The sequence below is a fragment of the Triticum dicoccoides genome, unplaced genomic scaffold, assembly GCF_002162155.2.
Source record: "Triticum dicoccoides isolate Atlit2015 ecotype Zavitan unplaced genomic scaffold, WEW_v2.0 scaffold36220, whole genome shotgun sequence".
NCBI classification, from domain to species: Eukaryota; Viridiplantae; Streptophyta; class Magnoliopsida; order Poales; family Poaceae; genus Triticum; species Triticum dicoccoides.
The window spans coordinates 13,935-22,689 of NW_021266368.1; the positions used below are offsets into that span (position 1 = coordinate 13,935).

The 8,755-nt window shown below is 47.5% G+C and overlaps 1 non-coding gene and 3 pseudogenes across 1 annotated transcript; 2 read left to right on the forward strand and 2 right to left on the reverse strand.

The window, feature by feature from the left end:
• The first annotated feature begins 1,375 nt into the window (after window positions 1–1,375).
• Window positions 1,376–2,348, forward strand: LOC119346006 (annotated as a pseudogene).
• Window positions 2,349–3,809: 1,461 nt separating this feature from the next.
• LOC119346007 lies at window positions 3,810–4,006 on the reverse strand. The gene has a single exon (XR_005167312.1). It is a non-coding gene; the product is annotated as a U2 spliceosomal RNA (small nuclear RNA).
• LOC119346005 overlaps window positions 3,930–8,755 on the forward strand; it is a 28,187-nt pseudogene continuing 23,361 nt past the window's right edge.
• Window positions 6,165–6,374, reverse strand: LOC119346008 (annotated as a pseudogene).

The following is an 8,755-nucleotide window of genomic DNA, read 5'->3' on the forward strand; positions in this document are numbered from 1 at the left end:
AGACCGAGTACCCGGTCTTGCCGGACATGCGGGTGCCCGAGGCGTGGAGAATCAGCGCCGGCGGGGTCCCGGTGCCACCACCGCCCACCGGGGTGGCACGGCGTGCGGAGATCGCACGTATCCGCGCCTCCCTGCCGCGAGCGGCGAGGGAGGGGCCGCGCTACGTCCCCGACAGTCCGCTCTGGGAGCCATACTTCCGCCGCCGTCACGCCGAGCAGCTCGAAGCCACCAACGCTGGAGGCCGTCCTTGAGTACATCGAGGGCGGCAACACGCCGAGGCTGGAGTACCGCGAGCCCCCGTCCTTCTCTCGCCGCTGTGGGAGCTCATGGACGCCGAGGCGCATGGACCCTGGGGCGTCCTCCTCCTCGTCCGGTCGGTCGACCGGCTCTCCCTGCCTCCGCCCCGTCAAGCCGGAGCCCCAGGACACGCGTGTCAGCCGGCGCACCCGCCGCTCCGGTGTCCGCATCGCCGACTCCACCCCCGCCTCTGGCCGCCTCGTCTTCGTCGCGCCCAAACCGGAGCCCAGCCTCCCCCTGGAGTACGAGGAGCTAGCTCGGCGCGGCTTCTCCGACGAGGACGCCCTACGGTGGGTGCGCGACGACTACCTCCGCGACGAGATGGTCCGACAGCGCCGGGCCCTGGAGGAGATCGCCGCCCTCAAGCGTGGGCGCGAGGACGAGCACGGCGTCGTGATCCTCGACAGCGACGACGACGAGGACGCCGCCGGACCGTCCAACCCGCCGCGCCAACCGGGGGAGGGTTGCAGCAGGGATGGCGGCCGCGGCGGAGGCGACGACGACGACAACGGCGGCGGCGACTACACACGGTTCTATAGCCTCCTCGGCATGTAGAACGGCAACGAGCGGCGAGGCGAGGGAGACAGCGGGCCTAGTAGTGTGTTTTTTTTCTTTTTTGTAAAATATTTTAAATATGTATAAACTCTCGCCGTGTTTGGTTGAATTTGGTTTGAACTTGCCGAAATATGTATGAACTCGCCGAAAATGGTTGAATTTGCGCCATGTTTGTGCCTCATTTTAATTTTCACAAAAATTCGTGGGCGCCGCGACTGGGTGGCATCACGCCCCCAGCGCGCGTTTTGCGCCGGTGCGCCCCCAGGGGCGATTTTTAGCGCCTCCTTGAGGGCCAACGGCTGGAGATGCTTTAACCATCACGGGTCACGGCCGAGCGCTGTTGTCAGTAGCGGGCGGAATCCGGGCTCAGTTCCACCATCCTTTCTGAAAGAGCAATTCTGCAAGTGCGTTCATGAGTTATTCAGAACATAGGTTGCTGCAGTCTTCTCTGAATTCACGAGTTATTATTCAGACATTCTCCACCCTCAAAGAACTCAGCAGACCGGATGTCCATTATTAACAGAAAGGCCATGGGATGAGTCGCTAATGATGGAAGTCAGGGACGTCACACAGAAGTTCTTTCAGCTCCCTCACGAGGAAAAATTGAAGATCAAAATGACACCTCAGAGTGATTATAGGTGTGATATCTGAATAAAAACCCAACTCTTCTTGTAGCTAGTTGGTTGGTCCTTGGAATATCTCTACATAAGTACATATGCAATGAACTTTCTTGTGGTCTATCATCAGAGGGTATCAGAGTGGGAGAAAATGTTACCAAGGGTAAACCTAATATGCATGAAGCAATTCATGTAAGTTCATCTGTCCCTCAATTTCTTGTAATACTTGTTTAAATTGTTCTGTCATTTTTAGCTAAACCCTTAGAAAAAATTTGCAATGCTACATGCCTATCGAACCGGGCAGATATGGTAATCATGCTAAACCAATGGAAGAATCTAATTTGTGGTATGTTTTCAACTTCCCTTCTCTGTTTTTCTTTAGGATCCCTTCTCTGTTCTTTTCTCTGAAGGTATATTTTAGAGAGCCGTCGTCACATTTTTTTCAGAAAACGGTTCACTGCCTGCTTTTCTGAAGGTAACACTGTTAGACACCTATTGATGTCAGTATGTTCACCATGTAAAAAAATGCTCCTTTACTACTTAATACGCTTTAAAGAGCTGAATAGTTTATCTTCCATGCAGGCCAGATTATCCATCAAATTTTGACACGCTGCTGGAAAACTATATAAGCCTTCTACAAAGTCCACTTATCTGAATTACTTATTCTTTTATGCTCATCGATCGTATCTGACAGTGTTTATCATGCCATTTTTTATTTCAGATCTTTCAAGGAAGATCATGCGAGGCATAGCCTTGGCACTGGGCGCGCAGTTGGATGCTTTCGAAGGCGGAACAACAGGAGATGCTTTCTGGGTTCTCAGATTGATTGGCTATCCATTCTCAGCTGGCATCCCACCACGCATTGATATTGGATGGTAAGCACACAAAAAAACATATTTGTCTTATGCTTACTTGGGTGGATACATCTGACTGCTTTTCTTCGATACACCATGCATCCTATGATCAATTCAGTGGAGCTCACACAGATTATGGTTAGTACATTGTATCGTGTTCTTTAAGTCAATACTAGAACACTGTATCGTGTTCTTTAAGTCAATACTAGAATAATATGTTTGCCTTTTTAGGAAAAACGCACATGGTATTTTTCAAAACATTAAACCAAAAATCCTGGGGGGAATACTTTTCCTCATTTTGTTAAACTACAGGCCTTTTTGACACTGGTGAATCAGGACGGTGATATCTGTGCTCTTGAGATACTTATTACTTCACTAGCACACATATCTTGTACTATTATCCATCTATGCCCTCTGTTTCCTCTGTCAAGAAGCAAAGAGATTGATCTGCTGAAACTCTTTAGTAAATTTGGTATCAGGTAAGGAACCAGTCTGGTGAGTGGATATAAGCCAAGCCCGTACCCGGGACCTTAGTTTGCAACATCGGAGACATGCTGAAGGTTTCCTTGTTTGCAACTTCACTGAATTTTCTGTTTTGTCCGCCTAATTCAGTCTTTTCTTGTAGCAACCTTATCAATTGTAAATCATTTTCTTGTAGCTATCAATATTTATTGATGTTAATGTTCACAATGCAACGAAATACTTAATTTTTTTTGACCAATAAGAAGTACTTAATTAATGTGCTTTAAAGAAGTGAATTGTTTATCTTCCATGGCGGCCAGATTATCAATCAAGATTGTACGCGCTGCTGGAAAACCATATAAGCCTTCTACGAGGTCGACTTATATGAATCACTTTGCTTTATTTTTTTAGAGGAATCTGAATCACTTTGCTTATTCTTTTATGCTCGTCAACCGTATCTAGTAATGTTGATCATGCTATTTTTCATTTCAGATCTCTGAGTTATGTTTCAATTTCTGAAACATGTTCAGAACCAAATCACATGATGATATGCACAAGAAAAACAGTCGGACATTTCTGGCAGTCAGATGCCGAGAACTTAGACAGTATCCAGTCCCATTTTCTTTGTTGGGGAGCCACAGGTGGGTTTTGGCTGCACTACAGTTACGTATGGTGGGTGGCCATCGTGCTGCAGAAGTGCAGAGTGCAGACTTCAGACCAACCACCACAATCATCAAAAACTCATCGCGCTGGCCTGATTGTTGAGCGGAAACAGGCGACACTGTTACTTACTCACGGGCTCATTTGTTGCCTTCCACCTCCGTCAGTGGGTTATTCATGTGCTCTCTGAATGTAATAGCAGAAGAGGGGCTGACGAGGTGTTGTGGTCACCGTCCTGTGCTACAAACTGGCAGCAACAAACAACAAACCGAATGCTTCACCTCAAAGGCTTGGACACAGATTGAGTTTCAAGCATCTTCATCTCAATCTCATCTCAAGATATTAAAATTTAAACTTAATTTGGTTGGGGTACGCCTGCCCAGGCAGTAGTGCAACACACTAGGCGACACCTGAAGGACCCAATGGCAAGCCATTGTGGTGGCCCCTCCCCCATAAAAAATAAATTTAATATCGTTCTGAGCACATGGCCCACATATCAGATATTAAACTGATAAGAACAGATACTACACTTGATCTTAGCCAAAAGGCCGAGAAAGGTATAATTTGATCTGTTGCCCTGCCCCTCTACTTGTACCCTCCTCGCCCTCCCGTCCCCTCCTCGCTAAGCGAGGTGGTACTAAACTAACGACCTGCAGCGGACGTTGCAATGCCACCAAACCAGCCTCTTCCGTGGGCCTAATCAAAGAAGGCCTTTTGGCAAAGGCCTATATAACCGGCCTGATTTGCCCCTGGATTGCTGTTTTGCGATCAGAGTTGGCGAACGCTGTCGGACTGCTGACAGTGACGGGAGGAATCCAGGCTCAGTTCCCCATCTTTTCTGAAAGAGAAATTCTGCAGTGCGTTCGTGAGTTATTCAGAACATAGGTTGCTGCAGACTGGATGTTGGAGTGTGACGGAAGAAGTTGTTCTCCTTGAGGACATCCGGCTCTGATCGATACATGTTTATCCTTGGAAATTTCTCTTTTCCGTGCCAATCGTGTTACGGAGATTTCTCGCCCTAGGCAGCAGATGCACTGTTTGTTTATCTAAAAAGTGAGCTCTGTTTTCCTCTTTGCATGATCAGGTATCAGCCCGCTCGTCGACAAGATCGACGACCCTGACATGGCCAACCAAAAGTATGCTGGACGACGCTTGCAGGGAGGCCGGATTCTTCTATGTGGTAACCGCTCGTTCAACTTTGTGATGCCAAGTAATTTGGACCTGTAAGCAAACTATGTATACTAATTTTTATGTTGTTGTGGTATCTCAACTAAACATGGAAATAAACAGCATCAACAGTTTACAAACAAAATACTGTGCTGTCACCAGTAGTAGAGTGTAAAATACTGTGTGTGTGTGTGTGTGTGTGTGTGTCATGTTCAGTTGTTGTGTGCAGCTGGTCTTTCCCCTTCTGTTTTATGAGCAAAACTGGTTCTAGATGCTGCTCAACTCATCTGTTGAGTCCTAATTAACCATGCCAAATGATGACTGTGTATTATCAACAGAAAGGCCATGGGATTTTGGACTCGCTAATGATGGAAGTCAGGGACGTCACATGCATGTTCTTTCAGCTCCCTCGTGAGGAAAAACTGAAGATCAAAACGACTCCTCAAAGTGGTTATAGGTGTGATATCTAAATAAAAACTTAGCTTTTCTTGTAGCTTGTTGTTTGGTCCTTGGAAAACCACTACATATGTAAATGAACTTTCTTATGGTCTATAGTCACAGGATATCAGAGAGTGGGAGAAAATGTTACCAAGGGTAAACCTGATACGCACGAAGCAATTGATGTAAGTTTACATTTGTCTCTGAATTTCTTGTCATGATTGTTTAAATTATTCTGTTTTTTTAGCTAAACCATTAGAACAAAAAATTGCAGTGCTACACACCTATAGAACCGGGCAGATATGGTGATCTTGCTAAACTAATGGAAGGATCTAATTTGTGTGTTTTCAACTTCCTTTCTCTGTTCTTCTTTAGGGGTCCCTTCTCAGTTCTTTGTTCTGAAGGTATATTTTAGAGCACCGTGATCGCATTTTTTGAGAAAGCCGTTCACTACCTGTTTTTTTTGTGCATTAGAAAATCTTGTAACATTATTATACACCTATCAATATTTATTGATGTTAATGTTCACAATGCAAAGAAGTACTTAATTAATGTGCTTTAAAGAACTGATTGTTTATCTTCCATGCAGGCCAGATTATCAATCAAAATTTGACGCACTGCTGTAAAACCATATAAGCCTTCTACGAAGTGGACTTATCCGAATCACTTTACTTTACTTTTTTGAGAGGAATCTGAATCAATTTGCTTATTCTTTTATGCTCGTCAACCGTATCTAACAGTGTTGATCATGCCATTTTTCATTTCAGATCTTTCAAGGAAGATCATGAGAGGCATAGCCTTGGCACTGGCTGCGCCTTTGGAGGCGGAGTGGCGGGAGATGCTTACTGGGTAAAGCGGGGTATAAAGCCTTTTTCGGTAGTGATGCTTATTGGGTTCACAGATTAATTGGCTCTATCCAGTCTTAGATGACATCCCACAAGAGGAACACACTTATATTGGATGGTAAGCACACATATACCCTAAAAAAGAAGTTATCTTGTGGCATGTTGATACATCCCACTCTGTTTTTCTTCTCTATTCCAGTAGATCTCACACAGATTATGGTGAGTACACCACTCTTGGTTTAACATCATTGTATTTACAGCAATTGATTATGGTGAACGCTTCTCTATTCGGTGAAGAAAACGGGTAGCATTCCCAAGTACGATAAGGTGGTGTACAGGGAGCACCTGGTGCAGAATGTTCCCATAAAAAATAAATCTAATGTCATTGTGAGGATGTACCCCACATATCAAATATCAAATATTAAACTGATAATAACAAATACTACACTTAATCTTAGCCAAAAGGCCGAGAAAGGTATGAGTTGAACCGCTGCCCTGCTCCTCTATTCGTACCCTCCTCGTCCTCCCGTCCCTTCTTCGCCGAGCGAGGTGGTACTAAACTAACCACCTGCGGTGCGGAGTGCGGACGGTGCAATGCTAGCCTCTTGCGCGTGGGCCTTAAACAAGGAAGGCCTTTTCGGCAAGGCCTGATTCACGCGCCTCTTGCTGTTTTTTTTTGAAGGGAATGCGCCTCTTGTTGTTCTGCGATCACCGCCCTCTTGTTTTCGGCAAGGAGGGGCAGACTGCGGAGAACGCGAGCCGCGTGCACACGGTTACGGGCGGAGCTATGTCGGACTGCTTCAACCAAAATATGTATGTACTGCTGACAGTCACGGGCGGAATCGGGGCTCTATTCCACATCCTTTCTGAAGGAGAAATTCTGCAGTGTGTTCATGAGTTATTCAGAATATATGTTGCTGCGGTCTTCTCTGAATGCACGAGTTATTATTCAGACATTCTCCGCCCTCTCTGAACTCAGCAGGCTGGATGTTGGAGTGTGACGGAACAACTACTTCTCCTTGAGGACATGTAGCTGATCGATACATGTTTGTCCTTGGAAAGTTCGCTTTTCCGCACCTGTCGTGCTAAGGCGATTTCTCGCTCTAAGCAGGTGATATGATTGATGCACTGTTTGTTTATCTCAAAAGTGAGTTCTCTTTTCCTCTTTGCAGGTGATATCAGCACGCTCGTCGACAAGATCGACGACCCTGACATGGCCGCCTACGAAGGTTTGCTGGACGACGCTTGCAGCGACGCCGGATTCTTCGGTGTGGTGATCACTCGTTCAACTTTGTGGTGGCAATGTGGACCGCTAAGCAGGCTATGCAAAACTGGAAAGACTTTTTATGCTTTTGTGATATACTGATATTTGAACTGAACATTTCCCAAATTAAAAATAGCGAACTACAGAAAATCAGTTTTTGGGGAAATGTGACACATGAACTCCACTTGGGTGTCCCTGCGCACTACTAGTCCGGGATACCATGACTGCAAGGGGAGGAGGGCAGCTCATCGAGTCGTACTACATGGACGTGCGGTGATGATCAGTGGACTGCACGTGGCGCGCCTCCGAGCTGCACATGAATAAAAGGGGGTGGAGGTCAGCAAGATGTGGCGCTCACCAATCCAAGCCGAACTCTATGGGAGGGGTAATCGAATCGCCTGCAAATCCAACATGAACCTTGGCAGAGTCAAGGTGGAGTTCCTGTCATGGTTTTGTCATGGCAGATGTCCTCGTGAGAAGACTAAGTTGTGAGGCCATAACCGCTAGGTGGAAGCTTGGATGGGATTAATCGAAATACGAGAAGACGCGAGTTTACCCAGGTTCGGCCCCTCACGGTGGAGGTAAAATCCTATATCCTGCTTGATTGCTATTGATTGCGGTGGCCTCGATTACAAGGACACTATTTTGCTACCTCTATCTTGAGAGCTATCAAAACATGTGTCTCGAGACCTATCAAAACATCTGTCTCAAGACTTGTTTGTCTAAAAACATGTCCTTTTGATGACCCAGGGACTCGCTTTATATAATAGCTGAGTCCATGGGGTTACAAGAGGTTTCGGGTTATACCCGCAGTTGGAGTCCTACTCCAAGTCCTCTAAATCCTCCGTGCTTTCAAAGTTGGGGGACTCCGTCTTGTATTTGGACTCGTTGGCAGAATTTTGTGTAAGTCCAGGTCCTGTAGCAAGCCGGGTCAAGATTGTAGCCAGTTCATGATTGTAACCAGCCGACTTAACTCCAGAGATGACTTATCCTCAGAGTCGTGTCTAGCCACAGGTAACTCCCCGACAGTTCCTCCCCCCTGCCTGCATAGGGGTGCTGGAGGCACGCTGGCCATCGACGCATTTTTGGAGGCAACCTAGGATCTGTGATAGCTTGCACACGCAGCAGGATCCACTGGAGAAGGGGGAACTGGAAAAGGTTGAGGGGAGATTGGGCCGATGGTGGGAGGCGGTCTCGGATCCGCGTCGGCAGCTGCGTGGGGCGCCTAAGGGCGGCACATCAGGATCCACACTGGCAGCCGTGTCGGTCGCCTTGGGGAGGCGCCAACTGGGTCCATGTTGGCAGCCGTGCGGGGCGCCTGGGGGCAGCACACCTAGATCCACGTCAGCAGCCGCAGAAGATGCCTAGGATGGTGTGGCCGGATCCACACTAGTAGCCATGGGAGGCGCCTGGGATGGTGCAGCCGGATCCGTGCCGGCAGCCTAGAGGGGACTGTTAGTGGTGGGGCGGCAGTGGAAGGTTGGGGTGGGCGGTGGGGGAGGGGTCGGATCTAGTTCCTTGGGTGATAGGGGCGCTAGATGGCTGGGAGCGTGGGTGGACTGCCAGAGGTGAAGAAGATGGCAGGGATTTGGGGTG